At 45.1% G+C, this 21,153-nt stretch overlaps 1 protein-coding gene across 6 annotated transcripts in view; it reads right to left on the reverse strand.

The window, feature by feature from the left end:
- LRRC8D (leucine rich repeat containing 8 VRAC subunit D) overlaps window positions 1-21,153 on the reverse strand; it is an 82,132-nt gene that overhangs the window by 32,717 nt on the left and 28,262 nt on the right. The window contains exon 3 of one of the 6 annotated variants that reach the window (XR_012160420.1): window positions 4,641-4,720. The exons of the other annotated variants lie outside the window; for them this stretch is intronic. The gene's annotated coding sequence lies outside the window, so the exon portion shown is untranslated. Of the gene's footprint in view, window positions 1-4,640; window positions 4,721-21,153 lie in introns of those variants that run through there. 6 annotated transcript variants of the gene reach the window in all.

Here is a 21,153-nt window from a genome sequence, read left to right on the forward strand (position 1 = left end):
CAATGGCAGTCCCTGATATACATGAATTTCATAGATTTCCAAAAGCCTTTGACACAGCCGATAGAATAGCCTTTATGAAATGCTGCAGAAATTTGTGAATATTATCCAGAACTTCTATGAAAATATGACATGTCAACTAATACATAGCAACAAATTGACCACATAGCAACAAATTGACCAAGCCATTCGACATAATTACCTGTATCAGACAAGGATGCATGTCGCCCATGACCTTCCTGTTGACTGAGTATTTAGAAAGACCACAGAACAACGAAGGGGTATAACTAAGGCTGCAAGTCTGTCACGGAGGTCACAGATTCCATGACTTTCCATGACCTCCATGACTTCTGCAGTGGCTGGTGCTGGCACAGGGGCTGCCCAAGTTGGGCAGCCCATGGGCCAGCAGCAGCAGTTTGGGTGTGTGGGAGGGGGCTCACAGTGAGGGAGTTGCGGGGGGGGCACTTACCTTGGGGTGGGGAGCTCCCCAGTTCCCACCGGCATGGCCCTGCACCTCCTGGCCAATGGGAGCCGCGCAGCCGGGGCTTGCGGTGGGAGCAGCGCACTGAGCCCCGACCCTCCGCCGCCTAGGGAGCTGCAGGGACACATGGAACCAGGTAGGGAGCCCCTGCCAGCCCCGCCAATGCCTCCCCCGCTCAGCACCAGCGGGGTTCCGAGCCACCTCCCGCAGCATCTGCAACACTCCCAGACCACACCCGCCCCGAGCACCCAGGTCACCCCACCCAAGTTTTAGTTAGAGTAAGGCAGTAAACAAAAATTCATGGCTTGTGACCTGTCCATGACTTTTACTAAAAATACCCATGACTAAAACATAGCCTTAGGAATAACTTTTACACAGAAGCTACAAGACCTCAACTTTGCAGATGGCATCAACCTGCTGTCCTATACCCACAGAGATATGCAAGCTAAAACAAATCATCTCCAGATGTATGCACAGTTAGTAGGGCTGAAAGTCAACACCAAGAAAACTAAACCCATACAACAAGAAAGCCAATCACACTTTCTGGGATTGACATTAAAGAGGTCCTACACTTCACATCTTGACAGCATCATAAGCAACATAGGTGGAAGAGATGAAGGCATTAAAGCCAGAACAACAAAAACCAGACATGCCTTTGCAACCCTAACCCAATATAGAGAAACAGAAACCTTGTCCTCTGAACTAAACTTCAAATATTTAATGTCTTGTAAAGTTTACCTTATTATATGGCACGGAAACATGGAGACTTATCAAGACCTTACCATTTAAGCTCCAAGTTTTATAAACAGCTGCTTTAGACAAATCCTCAATGTCAGATGGACAGAAAAAAATCCAGAGATGAAGAACTCTGCAAGAGGATGAAACAGAAACTGACAGTACAGGACATTATGGAACAAATAAAATAACATAAGACAGGTGTTGGACTGGAATCCCTAGGGCAAGAGGCAATGGGGTAGACCAAGGACAATTTGGAAACTGCAGCAAGAGACCACCAAAGATGGAAGGCAGTAGTGAAGGCCATACGTTCTACATGGAATAGAGGCATAAGACCGTAAGTTGTCCTTGGATGAATGGAGGTCAAGTGTGAGATTTCCTCAGCCTTCAGTTTAAGGGAGGGTGCAGTTTAATCTTAACAAAGGGACCTTTTCTCCCAAATGTTTCTGAGAAGTTAAGTAAAACAGGTGGGCATGAGAGGACTAGTTGAACCATTTCAGTTTGTTTGCAGCCACACTGGTCCGAAGCCAACTCAGAAGGAACCAGTCGTTTAACCAGTTATTACTCTCGCTGACAAGAGAGCTGTTCTGATGATTAAAACACTGCATAGGCTGTTTGAAGTGTTTGTGCTGATGCAAAGTGTTCTATAAATGTACAGGCGGCTTTAACTGGTATAATATCTCTAGTATTAACCAAGTTGTAATGGTATAAGCTCACTAGTTCTCCAGTCCTCCAAGGATTCCTACAGCAAGAAGGAAGATAAGAACATCTACATTAGATAAAACAAGTAGAACCTTTCCCCGCCTCACATCTCCCTCCTCCTGCCACCCCTCCCACCCAAAAGACCCTTTTTTATATATCATGAAGCCACCAAATAAAACCACAGGTTTTTCCCTTTGCAAGTGTGATGGGGTTCCCGGGGTACAACCTGGAACTGGGATACCTCTGTGCCCCCTTAACTCTCCAGCCTGGGCTGTCTCTCACAATGTTTTACAAGTGACAAGCAGCAAACTCCTTCAGGTGCTATTATCACAAAGTACAACAGCATGTGGAGCCCCACACCCAGTTAGGTTGCATAAATGCTCCCAGAGCCAAATCACAAAGAGTAAGGCACCAGCAAATCTCCCAAGCCCACAGCCTTGACCCCAGAACTCTACCATCTTGCCCTGGTCAGAAGCCTGACAAGTGTAAGCTTATTACCCAGTCCGCCCCCCCTCAATGTAGAGAGGAGCCACCCTAGCCTCTGTAAAGTGAGCTGAGATACTTCAAGCAAGACACACTATTTTAAGTAAAATATAAAGCAGATGTATTAACTAAAAAAAGATAGATTTTGAGTGATTATAAGTGATTGGTAACTATCTCTGACCTTTTATGCCTAAGAAAAGGTTAGTGCACAGGCTAAATCTGAAACCATATTAGACTAGGCAGTATTTGGATCAAGCAGTTTTTCTCACCCCACTGGATGTTGCAGGTAAGTTACAGTTCTTAACACACAGGCTTCCCATTTAAGCCTGGGACCAGTTTCCTCAGTTCAAGTCTTTGTCTTCCCTGCATTCCTGGTGCTTCCAGCATAGGTGGGGGAGGAGAAAGGCCAAAACATAATACCACTGTCCCCTATTTTATATCCTCAGTCCATGTGCCTGGAAGACACTAGCCCAGATATATCCTGGTGGGCTTTGCCGAGTCTCAGAGTTGAGCAATCCCAGATGTGTGATGCTTGCCCAGCGTGTGATTTTGCCCAGCTCTCTTACAGCATTGTAAATCCCCTATATACAACTCCCCTGCCAATTAATGGTCATTTACAACCCTCGTGGGTGTGGATCACCTCCTTTGTTGTTACTTTGTTGAGAAAATTGAGTAATTTTATTATGACAAACTTACAGCATATTTCAGCAACAACCATATAGCAAAATATCATAATTTGATGCACACTAACGATATACATATTTTGACAGAACAATGGGTTTCAACAGATCATGACCTTTCATATGATATCTTACATGGCATGCTTTGTATGAAATATATCCTAATTATATGATGGGTGAATACGGGAGTTCCAGGATGCTGTTTTGAGGTACAGAGTGCCACAGCAAGTTACTCTTGGTGTAAAACTTTCCCTATTACTTTTATTCAGGGTCTTTCAAACTGTTGTCCTACACCAAACACATCACATTGTCATCTGAGGTAAACGATCTTGCAACTGGAGGGAGAGGACAAATAATCTTAGCTATCACCAAATTTTTATTATTCATTTCCATATTGTTAAAATGATGCAAAAGGTTACTATGACTTGCACAGACAAAACCAAAAAGTAATAAGTAGTAGATATTCTCTGTGACGTTACTACAGAGATGCTAAAAGTTAATTTACACTATATAAAAGTATAGACTCTCCCTGCAGCAGAAGGTTGATAGATGCAAAGCAACATATAGTTATTCTTCAGTTACTGCCCCAACTGACTGACCCTCCACCCTCTCCTCCTCTGGGCTTTGTCCCTTTCCCGGGCCAGGAGGTCACCTGATTCCTTTGTTCTCCAACCCTTTAGCTATCACCTTGTAGGGGGGAAGGGCCCAGGCCATTAGCTGCCAGGAGACAAGAGTGTCAGCCATTTATGTACACTGGCCCTTTGCTCTGCAACGATTATACCCCTTATCCCACCGCTACCACCATGTCAAGCTTCTGAACTCTGAACTCTAGGGTACAGATGTGGGGACCTGCATGAAAGACCCCCTAAGCTTATTTTTATCAGCTTAGGTTAAAAACTTCCCCAAGGTACAAACTTTGCCTTGTCTTGAACAGTATGCTGCCACCACCAAGCGATTTAAACAAAGAACAGGGAAAGAGACCACTTGGAGACATCTTCCCCCGAAATATCCCCCCAAGCCCTACACCCCCTTTACTGGGGAAGGCTTGATAATAATATCCTCACCAATTGGTACAGGTGAACACAGACCCAAACCCTTGGATCTTAAGAACAATGAAAAAGCAATCAGGTTCTTAAAAGAATTTTATTTAAAGAAAAGGTAAAAGAATCACCTCTATTAAATCAGAATGGTAAATACCTTACAGGGTAACCAGATTCAAAACATAGAGAATCCCTCTAGGCAAAACCTTAAGTTACAAAAAGACACAAAAACAGGAATACACATTCCCTCCAGCACAGCGAATTTTACAAGCCAAAAAACAAAAGAAAATCTAAAGCATTTTCTAGCTAGATTACTTACTAACTTTACAGGAGTTGGAAGGTTTGCATCCTTGATCTGTTCCCGGCAAAGGTATCACACAGACAGCCAAAACCGTTTGTCCCCCCTTCCAGATTTGAAAGAATCTTGTCCCCTCATTGGCCATTTTGGGTAAGGTGCCAGAGGGGTTACCTTAGCTTCTTAACAGGTGAAAGGATTTTGCCTCTGGTCAGGAGGGATTTCATAGCACTGTATACAGAAAGGTGGTTACCCACATTAAAGCGCTGCTGTGGCAGTGCTTCAACATCGGCTGTGTAGACGTACCCTAAGAATGAAATACATTATATTGAAGATCTTGTTTGTTTTGTCATAGTGTTCAAATTAAGAGAAAAATTACAAGGAGAAAATTGAGTAGTTTTATTATGACAAGTAAATACCAAGAACAGAGCTTCCACAGTATTACATTTCTAAAGTTAGTTTATACTGGCTCAGACCCATAAACCATCTGTTCCTATATCCTCTCTTTAACATTAGCCTGTACCAGATGTTTCAGAGGAATGTGCAAGAAGTTCTGTAATAGACAATTATGGAAAAACCTTCCCAACAGGGTCAGTTTCTTCCTGACCCTACAAGTGATTTTAAACCCTGAAGCACAAAGGTTAAATATCCTTTTTATTGCTATCTAACAGAACTCTAGAATTTCTCATCCATTCAAATGTCTAATCCTTTTCTGAATCCTACTAAGCTCTTGACCTCATTGTTAATCTTGTGGTAGTGAACTCCCAAGGTTAATTTTGCATTATGTAGAAAAAAATATATATATATATTTTCAATTTTACGTTGGTTGCTTTCCAGGGTATGTCTATACTGCATAGCAAACCCAGGCTCAGACTCAGGTTTAAGCCAAAGTACCTCTATATCAACACACACATCTAATTTGGGCCCACAGACCCGCCCAGGGGTATGGGTCCAAGTCCTGCTATGCTGCAGGTTCAAGCCCAGGCATTTGCAGTGTGGATGAAGCTCAAGCCTGGGTTACCAGACTCATGTCCGAACAGTCCATTAATGCAAACCAACAATCCTTTGAGCCTGTGTTTCCCAGCCCATCCATCCCAAAGCTTCATACTCAATTCCCAGCAACCTCAAGCAACTTCCTGTTTCATACACAGCTGCTCAGCATTTAACCCTTCATTTCCACAGACTGATCAACACAGTTAATCCTCATGTGTGTTAGCTATGGCCAGTACTAATAAGAAATCCTGCATCAAAAGTGCTACTGGCTGGCCACAGGAACAGATTCTGGTTAATCTCTGGTGCATGCCAAGCAAGACATTTGACTTCAACAAGAGCACAAGAAATGATCATGTCTACAAATCTATATCGAGCAGCTGGTGGCATCAGGAATCAACCACACTGGAGTTCAATGCAAAGAGTGAATTAAACGGCTCAAGACAGACTACAACAAAGTCAAAGATGCTAACAGCACCTCTGAAAGCTCCCCATCTGTTTTATCTCTTTTGCAAGAAATTCAACTGGGTGCTAAGGACTTCAGCAAGCACTGAGCCCACCATGGCACAGGACAATCTGCAGAGCAGGAATGGTACCCTGATAACCCCACAGTCACAGGCTCCACTGGAGAAGAGCCAGCAATTGCTGGATGAAGTTAATGAAGTGACTCTGGTGCTAATGCCAGTCCCTGAAAAGGCTATCCTGCCAGAGAAGCAAAAACACATCCCGGGTCCATATTCGAAGGAGGACCTGTTTGGAAATAGCCCTGGAGAGCAGCCCACCGCACAACCCAGAGCAGAAGAAATCTGGAGCCGTAGCCTGGCATGTTTCTGCCATCATGTTTGTTATTAATACATGAATGGGAGGGGTTTCTAGCTTCTGGCCCTCAGAAATGGTTAATACAAGCCAGGAGTTGTAGCGTACTTCCATTCAGGGCAGAACCCATGCCAGTTCCCTAGCACCTCCCCTCCCTTCCCCCGACACCACGTGGGATACAAAATGAACACTGGGAGCCGAGGGGAAAAAGTTAAACAAGCAATTATGAAATTTTTACTAGATACTCACTGATTGTTAGAAAGGTGGGTTGGGGCACTAAAATTATGAGCCTCACATACCCAACCTTGCTAATACAGTATACCTGATAAGTCAGACACACTGCTCTGTCCCAGTGTTGGTGTATTTGGTCCGCAGCTTATTGCACCACTCCCGAGGGGCGGGATCGATTCCCGGCCCTGGGACCAGCCCTGGCTGCACTGGCGGCTCAGCCTGGCAGACACAGTTGACTCCCAGCAGGGCTGGGAGGCAGGGGGTGGGGGAGTGGGTCTGTGGGGAATATGTGGGGGGAGGTGCTAGGCTGTGAAGGGGTGGGGAGGATGTGTGTGTGTTGGGGCACTAGGGAGTGGGGGTTCTGTGGGGGATGCTGGGCAGCTGTGGTGGGGCTGTGGGCAGGGGTGGTGTTGTGCAAGGTGCTGTGCATTTGTGGATGGGTCTGGGGGGGCAATGGGCATAGTAGGTGCTGGGGGGCTCTGGCCATAGGGAGTCGGGGGGTGTTGGGCAGGGGGGCTATGTGGCTTGGCTTGGGCTTGCCCCTGAGGGACCACTGTGCGTCTGGCAACTGCTGGTTTGTAAATAGTGCCCTCACATTGGGCAGAGTGGGGCTTCCCCTGCCATGCCCCATTGCCTCTGGCTGGCCCCTCAGACTGAATTCCCCGCACTATGCTCCATTGCCTCCATGGGGGCCCACAAATATGTTTGGCGCTGGGCCCACAAAAGGTTAATCTGGCCCTGGAAAGGACTGTAAAACCATAGCTAGTAACAGACCCCCTCATATGAACCCCCTTCCCTCTCCACTCTGGGAAAAATGGTAGGGGAATATAGATAACTTTAATTGAATGTGTATATGTATCTTCCTATGATGTGTGATGGTTCTCAGTACTACTCCAAAGGATGTCTGAACTGGCCAGTGGTTTTTGTATGAATATAATAAGACCCAGTGATTAGAAATATCATCTTTTGACCTTGAATTGATGCAGGCCCTTTGAAAGAGCAGAAATGTAATTTTTTATCATGGCCAGATAATAACGTGCTCTTTCATGTTCCTTTCCAAGCTCTTCCACTTCTGCATGGCACACACAAGGGTCCAGAAGCCTGGGGGAAGGAGACTCTTCAATTACAGACAAGGAGGGGGGGAAAAAAGTTAGAGATAAGTCCATGGGGGATACTTCTGAGAAAGCCAATGAGCAGATGAAGTACCAGAGTGATCAGGATGCAAGAAAGGTGGAAAGAGAAAAAGTGCTCAGAGATTGGCAGCCCAGTTCTTGCAAAGCATGACCGCAGGTCAAGGGAGAAAGACAGAGTGCTATAGAAGCAACTGTTTGAGCGGTTGCTTTTGCTTATGGTCACCAGACTGCAGGCTCCAGCACCACTTCCACAGACACCTTCAGCTCCTGCCCCAATCCCTAAGGCCCCCCGCCCCCCCCCACCCTATTATGTACTGCATACTACACACCCTTTGGACAATTCAGGGGTAAGCTGGATCATATCACAGGCAATGAACACTAGTACATGGTCAAATGTACCCTGTGCATTTCTCTACTCCAGTCTAGCTGCAAAATGCACCAGACAGGCCATTACAAACAAAAGGGAATAGATAAACTGCTTCAGTGGCTATATACATAGTTGGAGTCATTTGCACTGTTGTCCGTTTCATATTTTAACATGCACTGTTCACTGATTTTGCACTGATTTTGATTATTGTGTAGTACATGGTTTTTACATTGCCACTTTGTATTTAAATAAATGTTTAAAATAAAAATGATGAATTTGCACAAGAGGCTTCATTAAAAAATTTTATTACATTTAATGAAGTCGGAACTTCATCACAGCAATCTGTAAACTTTGGGTTGAAGTACATGGCCAGTCTCAGTAAAAATAATAAAAAATTTCAAAACATTTCATCATAATAATCCATTCGCTGTGGGTTGAAGTACATGGCCAGTTTTTATAAAATGCATAAAAAGTTCCACACATTTCAGCATAGTCAACATTAGCATTGTCCACAAAATTCAAAATACAAATTCATAAAAATGATCTCCCAGAGCTGCCTCATAGCTGGAAACAGCACAATTACAAATTCTATTTAATTCCCTCCATGCCTGGGACTGTGCAAACCTATTATGTAGGCAAACAAAAGCATCCCTGTTTTCCGTTGCACATGTGGATCCAGCCCCAGACTTGCTAACTCCAAACTGGCTAGCTGTTGACCTGTAGCAATCCAGGGTAGCTTCCAGCTGGTTATAAGCAACCAGTTTCTGGGCCAGCACAACTGCCCTCAGGCACGTGTCCTAATGCTGGAGCATCAGAACAAGCTGATCACAAGCGTCTGGGAACATCTGTTTCTTTTTGCAAAAGTTCTGGAACCATTGCTGGTCATCCCAAGGTCCACATGAATACGTGGTCCCACCAGCTTGTGATTGTGGCCCTGCTGCAGAAGTGCTGCTGTACATATGGGGAATGTGCGATTTTGGCAACAGCCATAAGCCGCATTAGCTGGGTTGCAGCTACTATGTCAGTAACACCCTCCAAGAGGCGCTTTTGGTAGGACAAATACCACCACCAAAATGTCCACCAGGCTCCCACGGATGCTCTGCCTGATTCTCAAAATAGGAGCAAAAGAGTGAGCTGGAGAAGTTCCTCCTGGGTTGGGATCCATATTGATAACTCTGGTGCTGGGGACATGCAGACTCAAAAACGGCTCGGCTGAATGCACTGGCAGGCTCAAACCACTTCTGGTCAAGTCCCACAGGATGGATGGACGGACAGACAAGTTACCCACAGTACACAATGAATCAAGTCCTAGAGTGGCCACAATACCAAAGATATTAAGAATCCTGGGACATGCCCCAGAAACAATGAAGTCTGACTCAGATGTGCATAGAGTAGAGTGGATGTGCTGGCATCGGTGAGAGACTCAAATAACAATGTAGTGTGGATGCTCAAGCATGAGCTTCAAAAGAACAGGTCTGAAGGTGCAGTTCACATAGACTTGGGTTTACTATGCAGTGTAGACATATGCTCAGTTTCATCAACATATCTTTATTCCTGTTTTTAAAAAAAGTGATAAATGGGAACACCCGATTCACCGTCTCTTTACCACAGTTCAGAGCAGGGCTTCCAGCTCCCCAGTAGTCACCTCTCTCGGGCAGAGACCTGCATCTCTCTCCCTTCTGACCAGGGTATTTCCAGACTGCACAGCTCCCTGCCTTCTCTGTGTATTTCTCAGCACTGACAGGTTGCCCCAGGACACCTGGTGCTTTCTCTTCAGAGACAGTTAACAGGTGTAATTGCTACAACTATAAGGTACCACACAGTACTTCCTAGGCAAGCCTGCTTTATTCTTAAGGTACAAAAGCATTACAGAGAAAACTTACTCAAAGCAATAGAAGAACCTAACATACACACACTAATAAACTTTCCAAAATTAATCCCAACCCTAACATGGACTCTGGCAGGAGCAGTCCTTTAAACCCCCACCCAAGGGGATTCTTGTGGTTACCAGTTCGTCACAGCTTCAGCTCAGAACAAGCACTCACAGTCCTTCGATCCCTACCCTAAGGATTGGGGCCCTCCATGGACCAGGGGTCTGGTCCGTTTGCTGAATCAGGAAAAAGACCCTGAGCCAGTTTAAAACCTAAAACCCTTTCTTTTTCTGTTGATCCTTGGAGAATCCAATCTGAACTAGTATATGTGTACCAGTCCAGCAGAGTGGATTCAAAGGGTGGTAACAGAAGAAATACATTCGCATCCCCGCTCCCTACTAGAGAAGGTACATTCAATGCCACAGTAACACATACACAATTGCATGTTTAATACAATGAACTGCAAAGATATTAACCCTAATTCAATAAGGTTTTAACTTAGTTCAATAAAGTTTATCTTAATCCCATGAGGTTTGTTCAGGATATTTTCAGTCTGTCACACATGCCTCTATCATATCCACTCTTAGCTGTCCTGGTTTACACTCAGGCCCGGTGTAACCACTAGGCCAACTAGGTGGCCACCTAGGGCGCCAAGATTTGAGGGCGCCAAAAAGCGTTGTCCAAAATGTCTGGGGTGCTCGTCTGGCGCCGGCTAACGTGTAACCCTCTTCCTGCTGCTGTGTGAGGTGTCGCTGTGGCTTTGATGGACTTTGATGGGAAGTGATGTCATTCCTCCTCCGGCTACCGGGGGCGCTGTACTGCGGGAGCCATGTGGGCCACCGCCTGGCCCGGGGCATGGGCCCTCTTGTGCTCGTCCCCCTGGCCTTGGGGCTCCTGCTGCTGCCCCCCGGTGGGTCCCCAGCTGCTCTGCTGGGCCTTGGCTGAGTCCTGCTGCTCAGGCTGCTCCATGTGCTGCTGCCCCGAGATGCTCTCCCCATGAGTAGCCGCCACCCTGCCCACAGCCAGCCCTTACCGCACCCCCTGCCCTGCCCGCACCCAACCCCTGCCGCACCCCCTGCCCAAAGCCAGCCTGTCTCCATCCAGCCCCTTCTTCACCCCCCTGCCCTGCCCGCACCCAACCCCTGCCGCACCCCCTGCCCAAAGCCAGCCTGTCTCCATCCAGCCCCTTCTGCACCCCCTGCCCTGCCTGCACCCAACCCCTGCCGCACCCCATGCCCAAAGCCAGCCTGTCTCCATCCAGCCCCTTCTTCACCCCCCTGCCCTGCCCGCACCCAACCCCTGCCCGAAGCCAGCCCTTACCGCACCCCCTGCCCTGCCCGCACCCAACCCCTGCCGCACCCCCTGCCCAAAGCCAGCCTGTCTCCATCCAGCCCCTTCTTCACCCCCCTGCCCTGCCCGCACCCAACCCCTGCCGCACCCCCTGCCCAAAGCCAGCCTGTCTCCATCCAGCCCCTTCTGCACCCCCTGCCCTGCCTGCACCCAACCCCTGCCGCACCCCATGCCCAAAGCCAGCCTGTCTCCATCCAGCCCTTTCTGCACCCCTCTGCCCTGCCCGCAGCCATCCCCTGCCCGAAGCCAGCCCCTGTCTCCAGCCAGCCCCTGCCGCACCCCCCTGCCCAAAGCCAGACAGCCCCACACCCCCCGTCTCCAGCCAACCTCGCACCCCCTGCCCTGCCCGAAGCCAGCCAGCCCCACACCCTGTCAGGTTATTCATTTATTTTCATTAAATATGTAGACTAAATAATGAAATTAATAAATTTTCAAGCCGAATGTGTATTAATTCTAATGAACAATGCCACAGTATGCAGTATTCATTTTTGAAAGTTTATAATAAGCGATGCTCCGGGGGGAGGGGAGGCACAAGGTGGAAGTTTCGCCTAGGGTGCAAAATATCCTTGCACCAGCCCTGTTTACACTAAACCATCCCAGTCTTTAAAATTGATCAGATGAGATGTATTGTACCTGTGCTGTAACTGTTCTGTATATAAAAATGGAGTTAGCAGCCTTCAGTGTCTATGAGTGTATCTTTCAAAGAGCAATAAACTCACTACACATAATTCTACACAGCAATTAAGAAAAATGTAACAGCCTTGCAGAAGTGGGGGGCCCTGTCAGTAATTTAATGTCAAGTGTAAGCGAACAAGGTAGCTATAATGTGTAAGAGCTATTAACAGTGTTCTATATGAACTCAGAGATACAAACTTATACACACACACAGACACACACACCCCCTACTACAGAATCTATACAGGTTGGCCCTTCCACCTATGCACAGCCCTAAGTCAGTGGCACCTCAGAAGGCACCCAGTTGCAGGATCAAGACCAGAAGTATGTTGTACAAGTTAGTCCCTTTTGGTGAACTTCAGTGAACTAAAAAAAACGCATTGGCTCAACACAGTCTGGTACTTGCTGTTCATCAGGAACTCGGCAACTTTTGTGGGGCGGGGAGGGGAGCACAGTCTTAGAGGATTAAGGGAAATGAACAAAGAAAATCAATATACAATATTTTAGCCATTCAGTTCTTACTTTTAAAAACATTTGTTGGGGATGGGGAGGACAGGCTAGGTTTTTTGTTAATAGATTAAGAGTGAATTTACAGTCATATCCCTGTGTCTCATACGGCACATTACACCTAAATTATGAGACAGGGATCCAGAATTACTAATCTGTTTGCTTACATCTAGTCCAAGGTATACAGTGCTCCTTGCCTAATTTTACACTGTCCCTGCTTTTCAGGTTTTAAAGTGCTACAGATTGTGTTATGTGCTTGAAAAAAAAATTGTAGAAGTTGTCAGGGGAAAGCTGGGTAGCTAAGGCCCTTAGGACCTAGGAACCATGGGAGGTGGTGTTTGACTCGTTAATTTTTTTCAACATATCCAGAAGGCTGTCGGTCCTATCGGGGACGATCCACTGAGCCCTAATTACGGGGGACAACAGAAAAAAACAAGGACAGGACAGGTGTGAAAGCCAAAGGCTCAAAAATACAGGATGGGAAGAATCTGCTTTAGGAGAAGAGATTATGAAGGGTCTGAATTCCTTGTTCGTAGCCCAGCAAACCTTGAAAGCAATGGATTGCTTGCTCTGCTGCACTCCATCCTAATATTTGCCCTATATCCAACTATGAAAGATTAAGCATATTAACCTGATGTTTCTGCTACAATGATCAATAGTGACATAGTTAATGTTGACATTTATAGTTCAGAGTCAACTCACTGGGACAAATAGATCAGTTCACACCCTTCTCAGTGCTATCCTTTCAAGGCAGTTTGATGCTGTAGGCAGATATCAACACATAGGTCCATCAACACAGACTATTCCAAAAGGCTTTCTTCACAACCATAACAGGTTAGAAATTAAAAAAATAAAATAAAAAATAAACTAAGTGAAAGCCTAAATTCTGGTGAGTACTTGGGAAACTTAATGTACAATTTATGTGATCACAGGTTCACATTGTACACTGATCCCAGTTTACAGCTGCAGCAAAAAAACGATTTGAACAGTTGAGATGTTTTAGCAACACCAGGAATGATACAAGAGAGGAGATGGAAACAAGAATTTTATATTTGATTCCACAAAGCAATTGGACTTAATTAAATATTTAATGTCTCCTTGAAATCTCAAGTAGTAATCAACAGAACACGTCCCGGAGGGCAGAAGTGAGCAGGCTACTTATATGGTGCGGGCTCCTCCATGTTGTTTCATTGCAAAAGAAAGCCTGGAGGCTTGTAAAAGCAGCTGGAACCAAGGAGCAGCAGCCTGTGTCTCTGCCTCTGCTACAGACCACTGCCACACAAGAGACACTGTGGTTAATGTTTTTCCAGAGAGAATCACAGACTTCTGACTTTAAAGTCCTTTGGGAAATGCATGACTCTCCTCTTACTTTTCCATGTATGCAACTGCTGTAGCATCCACAGGAACACAGACTGACAGAGAATGGGGACGAGGGTGGGGGGCGGGGGTGTGTGAAAAGAATTCCATGAGACAATTAAAATGTGGTCTATATTATGAAGAAGTTCACTACAGCAACTAGCTGCCCCAAATTGAAGATGCTCTTTCACTTTCCCTTGCCTCAAGCATATTCTGAACACGTAAACAACTCCATTGTATGCACAAATCAAGTCTAGGCTAATCAGTGAAAACTGCATCACAAAGAGAACTATAGAAACTAATACACCTGTTATCTTAATAATTCCTCTGAGAGGGATATTAACTAATCAACTGCAAGTCAACTGATATTAACAGAGAAGCAAGCAGTTTTTACAAAAAGTGAACTCAAAAATGCTGAAGGGAAATAGTTATAAAAATAACATTCTGAGCTAATTTTCCATTTGGCTTTACCACCATGATAATGGAAACACTGTGCAACTGCGTTAGTTTTTACAGGAGTGGGAGGGAAGAAAGTAAGTATTTGAAAATTAGGTCAGGCTCAACGGAATCTCAGCACTTCTTGGTTCATGGAGCCACCACCATGGGAGCAACATGCTCATGCCAACATCGGGAGGCCCATGTGAACAGTTTTCAGTTCCAATTACATTTTTAACAAGTGAGACCTAAGCAGTTGTCACCTATTCAGAGATGTGAATGGTGGTCCAGACTCCACAGAAAGCTTCCCCTTTACTTCCTTCCAAACAGACCAGGGGCCAAGTAAATTATCCCACTGACATCTGCTCACAGAAGAGATATTCTACGTGCAGATCTACTCATTTTATCATGGAAGGGGGAATCCAGCCACCTCCACAGCACCATTGTGGGATCCACAAAGAGCTCTCCACAGGACCAGGAATCTATGCATAGGGAGAATAAAGGGCTGGTGGGAAGGCAGGGACAGGAGAAGACATAAATCATCCCTCTCTGTACCCACCAGGAATCCAACGATGATCCCATAGGACAAAAGATAAATACAGCCTTGAGATGCATTTACTTTTGCTCAGAGCCCTCTGCACAATGAATCCCCTTTTTAGGGCAGTTCCAGGGGCACAAGGAAGCAAAAGGGAAACCCTGAAATAGCGACTACAGTCGAGGCGCACTGTCAGGTATGAGTAGCCAAGAGCTAGCAAGACACAGGGCTTCCTAGTGGCATTTCCACCTGCACAGCACACCCACACAGATTTTCACAACTGGGGTGCAATGCAAGGGCGTCTGAGCCTTCCCAAAAGTAGGAGACATGGGGCCAGAAGCCCCCACCCGAGGCCCCTCCTCATCCCCCAAAGGCCCCGTCCCAACTAAGCCCTGTTCCCCCACTCAGGGTGGGAGTGAGCCCGAAATCAGCCCCCTGCCTGTGTCCCCGCCCCAGGGCTCACCACCCAGGGCAGGTGGAGGGACCCAGGCTCCCCACAGCTGCCCATGCAGCTCCAGCCAGGGGACAGGGCCTCAGAGCCACAGCCTGGCCATGATAAGGGCCACGGTGGACCTGCCACCTGCCTGCAGTTCGGGGGGCCTGCCGAGAGAAGTCCCTGGCCCACGTCCCCACCCCGAGTCCCCAACCCAGGGCAGGTGGCGGGTACGCGGCCCCCCACAGCTGCCCATGCCTGATTCTTACCATGGCCGGCCTGCGGCTCCTGGTACAGCCAGGTTGGGGAGAGCCGCGTGGGCAGCTGTGGCGAGCTGCCACAGAGTGATGGACCCTCCACCTGACCTGGGCCGGGCAGGGAGCCCAGGGAGCGGGGACACAGGCCGTGTCTGCTCTCAGCTCCCCAGCACAGCAGGCAGGTGGAGGGTCTGCACAGCTCCCACGACTACCTGGGCTCCCCGTCCGGGTTCCCCACTGGCCTGGCCGGGGGGTGGGACCTCATGTGGAAGAGGAGGGGAAGGGGGCAGGGTCCACCCTGGCGAAAAGTGGATGGACCAAGCCCATCCACTTTCAAGAAGTGGGAAGGCCCTGGCCCCGTCCTGATCTGGCACCACTGGTGCAATTCAGCCCCTTTCTTCTGCCCACACCTACACAGATCAAGTGGAGTGGGGGGAAATCAACATCACACATCAACCTGACTCACCCGAGCACCCTGCTTTGGCTTATGTTATGTACTCTGATTCACCAGTCTCCCCCTGCAGACCCAATTCCCTTTTTCCCCCAGGGGAAATCACACTGCCCCAGTCATCAACCTGCCCCTCCCAAGCTGACTTCCACAGACGAATATCCCATGGTCTGATCTTCCAACGAGGAAAGTTTGGTTTCTTGGGGTGACAGGCTGGCCATCTCTTCCACCAAATGAGTTTCTTTCTCCATCTCCCAACAAAGGCTTTGAGAGAGGTTTCATTGCTTTCCCTGCAGACTCTACTTATTGAGCACCCAGCACATGCTGTTTACCTGATGGAGTTGTGATGGAGCGGAGCTAAAATGCATGATCCACAAGTGCTGGGTTCAAGTAGGAAACTTCAGTTTCCCTACAGCTAAAATTTGCTTGTACAAAAAGTGGGAAAGACGTTTGCTGTCCTCAGTTTCATTTCATACAAGTGCCAAAAAAAAAGGGCACAAAATTAAAAAGGAACAGCCAAGATTAATTTATATTTTATTAAAGGAGCGATATTATAGCTTTTACACAGCCATCCTGATTTTGACTGTTTTTAGGTTTACAATGATCCTGCATGCTCTCCCCCCTTCTGTTAACACTATCCATAACTGTAGTTCAGCACTACAGCTAAAGAATTCATGCTACACAGCAGCTAAATCTAAAATTGTGATCTAAGATAAATTAAAGGTTAAAGTATGCCAAAATGCACCTCTGTCCCTGAACCAGAAGATTTAGATAACTTCTTACAAGTTTTGGCCTCAAGGAGTACAAGGCTCTGCTGATGCCCCCCTGCACAAACAGCAAAATGGGATGCCATAAATACAAACATCACAAGGCCATAACTACATCACAGTGCCAAATACCTGAGAGCCACCTCCTCTTATCATGAAACTAGCCCAGCCATAATTTAATTTGTGAGTTTGTGTTTCAGGGGCAATTTAAGTAGAAAATATAAACTTCATGTTTAATTACAGAATTTCCCTTTACAATGTCAGGATGACAAGCAACCCCATATTAAAACAGTTACAAATGTTCATTCCCCTTTTACCTCCAGGCTTAAAAACGCAAGAAATGCAAAACATTGGCGTTTTCCAGATTGTCAGCCAAATGAACGTTTGAGAGAAAAAGTGCTTGAGTGTATGTGCGTGATATACCCTACCCACCCCACCCACCCACAGAGTTAATGGTTTAAACAGCTTGTCCATATTCCAGCTACAGCCAGAAAGTAATGAGGGGTTAAAGACTGAAGTATAATGAACCATCTAAAACAGTGCTTCTCAAGCTATCTGATGTCGGGGACCAGCAATTTTTTTTTCCCAATGTGTGTGCAGACCAGCAGCCGATGGCTTGCGGACCACCACCACTTTGAGTAGCACTGATCTAAATCACATGAAAACAACAGTCTCAGACTTTAAGGCCAGAAGGGACCATCGTGATCATCTAGTCTGACCTCCTGCACATTGCAGGCCACAGAACCTCACCCACCCACCCACTCCTGTAATAGCTCCCTAACCTTTGATTGAGTTACTGAAGTCCTCAAATCATGATTTAAAATTTCCACGTTACAGAGAATCCACCTTTTACTCTAACCAGCAAGTGATCCGTGCCCCAAGCTGCAGAGGATGGTGAAAACCCCTCAGGGTCTCTGCCAATCTGATCTGGGGAAAATTCCTTCCCAACCACAAATATGGTGATTAGTTAGACCCTGAGCATGTCAGCGAGACCCATCAGCCAGACACTTGAGAAAGAATTCACTGTAGTAACTCAGAGCCCTCCCTATCTATTGTCCCATCTTCGGCCACACTGGAGATATTTGCTACTAGCAGTCGCAGGTGGGCCACATGTCCTTGTAGAGCAATCTCATCATACCATCTCCTCCATAAACTTATCAAGCTCAGTGTTGAAACAAGTTAGATTTTTTGCCCGCACTGATCTCCTTGGAAGGCTGTTCTAGAACTTCACTCCTCTGATGGTTAGAAACCTTAATCTAATTTCAAGTCTAAAATAAAATGAAAATAATGGCAATACTCAGCTATTTAAGAGTGCTGTAATGTCTTCAAAGCACTGTAAACATTGTGCCCAACATTTATGTCCCTATAAATAACACTTAAACAAATGCAGAGAGGAAGCAGTGTTTGCGGTTTAGGGAGAGACATCAAAATAAACATGTCAGTGCAACTCAAAGAGTAAACTATATGTGAGGACCTGAGGATAATTTGAATGCTTAAATTTGGGACACATCATAAGGGAAGGATTTTTTTTTTTACACATTAATTATTAATTAATCTTTTCATCCATCTTACCTCCTGTGATGAGTGTCTCACTCTCATTGCTAAAGTTAAAGTTGTATAAAAGGGTTATAGTTCAACTAGCATACGACCATGTAATCTGTAATATTTAACCCAGGATGACAAAGGCATCTTAAATGTTTTTCTTAATAAAATTCTGTTTTACCAGTGAACTCTAAGAGAAATTATAATTAGCTATATATATCAAAGCAACACTTGGGATCTATATATTTTTAATAGCAGCAAGAGGAGATAAAACTTTCATCTCTAACAGTCATTCATAATAAAACCACCCATAAGGTAGACAGTTCTGATGATGCTACGGGCCTCGAACAAAGAATATTTTTTGTTCATGTCACCAGATCTTCTTAATTACAGCCTCCGTTTACATGCAATGAAAAGGCCTGATCCTGTTATCCTCACACAGACAATTCCTATTAACGTCAAAGGATTTAACTTTAAGCATGCACTCCTTGTAGGTGTTGATTTATAGAGACTGAAAAACTAACAGTCTGATCCTGCAGCCCATACGTACATGAACGGGGCTTTCAGAGTCTACAGGACTATTTGCATGAATTAAGCTGCAGAATTGGAGCCTAATTTTGGATTCCTACGAAAGCAGTTTGCTCCTTTCCTGCACTAAAATTATTTCAGAATGATGGAACACATTTGCATATCTCCCACCCACACTCTTTTCTTATTTTGTCAACAGTGACAGAAAACCATACAAGACACCTACAAGCCAGGAGTAGACACAAAAGAGGAGGATGGAGGGCTTCACCAACAAGCTCCAGAGGAAACACCCAGATTGAAGTCCACCTACTGCTGCCAACAGCTGCTAGCAGGGATCTGCAATTTCTACCTGGACACAGTCATCCTTCCTAGCCTCCAGCTTTTAAGTGTCAAATATGAAATTCATCAGAGAGCTATCACTGCATTATCTTTCACGTCGGTGGACATTTGGAAAGTTACGTTCACAACCACACATGCGAGGATTTTTATTTAAATGAAAGCTTAACTTCTGCCAGAAGTGACTGTAGGTCCCCTCCCTCACTTGCCATGACAAACTTCCCACTTGGCCCAAGAGAAAGAGACAGGAAATGGAGTGGTCAAGCTTTGTATTGAAGTTTAAAGACTAAAATTATAGGTTTTGATATCAGAAGGTTACTGCCAATCACAGGTATTTACCTTTCACTCAGGGGATCAGGTGTTATCAAACTGTAATTGTTTGATAACATCTGATTAGGTGTTATCAAAACCGTGAAAGTACATTTAAGTGATTTTAAAACCCAGTATTGGAATACTAGTTAAATAATTTAAGATGTGCTATATTAAGAATGGGCACATAGGCACAAGGGGGGTAAAAAAAGGATCAAAGCCATACAAAGTTGAAGCCCTGCTCTTATTTTTCTTTCCCAGCCCTCCTCTTGAAGCTCTCTCCCAACAGTCCAAGCTCCACCACCACGCTACAGCCTCCCCTAAATCACTGCAGCTCAGACATACAGATGCAACTTGATACAGTCAATTAACCAGTGACTCAAGTGATTATCAAATATTTTGCAAATTTGTGCAAGACAATGCACCGGAGAGGCTGAAAACAAGCCCAGAAGAGTCAAACTTTCAAAAAATAAATAAATATGAAAACCATCAATACCAACAAAATAAAACCCCAACATGATATACTTTTCAGAATAAATAGCTGTACAAAAGTGTCCATGCACCATGGTTCACGTTATAAACAGTGGCACAATTAGAAAGGAACAAAGCAACCAAAAATTAACACGCTTGAGAATATATCAAATGAATCTGAGTATAAAAAAAGATTAGATACTACCCAAACAAGCCTGTTTTGACACCAAAGCACTATACAACACAAAGAAAATCTAAGTTAACACGGCCAAAGAAAGGAAAAACAGAACCACATGAAAGAAAGGGCAAGTCTTACAAAAGAGCAGTGAGTCAGCTACTGCAGACTGTTTGACTGCTCTGAAAACAAGATGTGCACTTCTTATGTGCCTTACACAATGCTAAAAAATGAAGTAAGACCCTCTGCATATGTTCTGATACAGTAGATAAACAGATCAAAAGAGACACAAACAATGGTAACAAATGTTATTAAGTCATTCCAATTTTGAGCAACATTTTCAACCAGAATATATGCGCACACAATATTTTAACCCTAGGTACATCAATCCAGCTACATTCCTCCCATCTAATAATCGGTCTTTTTGGCAGCAGATCACTCGGAATGGCTTATCTGAAGGACACCTCCAACTGAAAAGGGTCATCTAGATTATATCTAATAGGTTCCTTTTTTAAAATGCCATGACCTCATACCCTACCTCAGTTCCATCAATGTATTAGAATACTCAAAAAGCCAAGAATAAGCCCCAAGGCATCTTCCTGTGAAGAATCATGTTAAATTCAACTATTCAAAGAAAAGATGGGAGATGTTTTGTTACACAGCACCATCCACATTTATAATATCAGTCTAAAGATTAAAGTTACTGTCAAATTAGTTTTCATAACCTTTCTTCCCTCAGACCATTTATAACAAGTCCTTGGTAACTAGCAACTCTCTCTCCTTGACCACACTATAGCCTGGGGATTTGTGGTTTTGTTTTCAGTCATTGCTCTAAGTTTGCTAAAAGCAGTGTGGCTGATTTTTGTAATAGAACATTGACATAATATATGAAAAACAGACAAAACGATTACTGCAAGATTGTTACTATAGAGAAAAAAGTAGGTCAGATGAGACAAACCAACCCTAATATGCTTCTTTTCTTTCCACTGAATAATTAATAGCAGCTGTGGGGTCTTTAGCAACACATATATTACCATAAAATGGTATTTTGCTGACAAGCACATTTTGAATAGGGAACCTCTTGTCTCAAATTCAAAGGGACCCTATCACCTTGAAATCTAATCAATTTCAAAAGTGAATGAAGTTGTTCAAGCGGCACACTTGCCCACTGAGTCCCTCAGCCAGTTATAGTGGTTTATTATTATTAT

This window comes from Lepidochelys kempii, chromosome 8, assembly GCF_965140265.1.
Source record: "Lepidochelys kempii isolate rLepKem1 chromosome 8, rLepKem1.hap2, whole genome shotgun sequence".
NCBI classification, from domain to species: Eukaryota; Metazoa; Chordata; order Testudines; family Cheloniidae; genus Lepidochelys; species Lepidochelys kempii.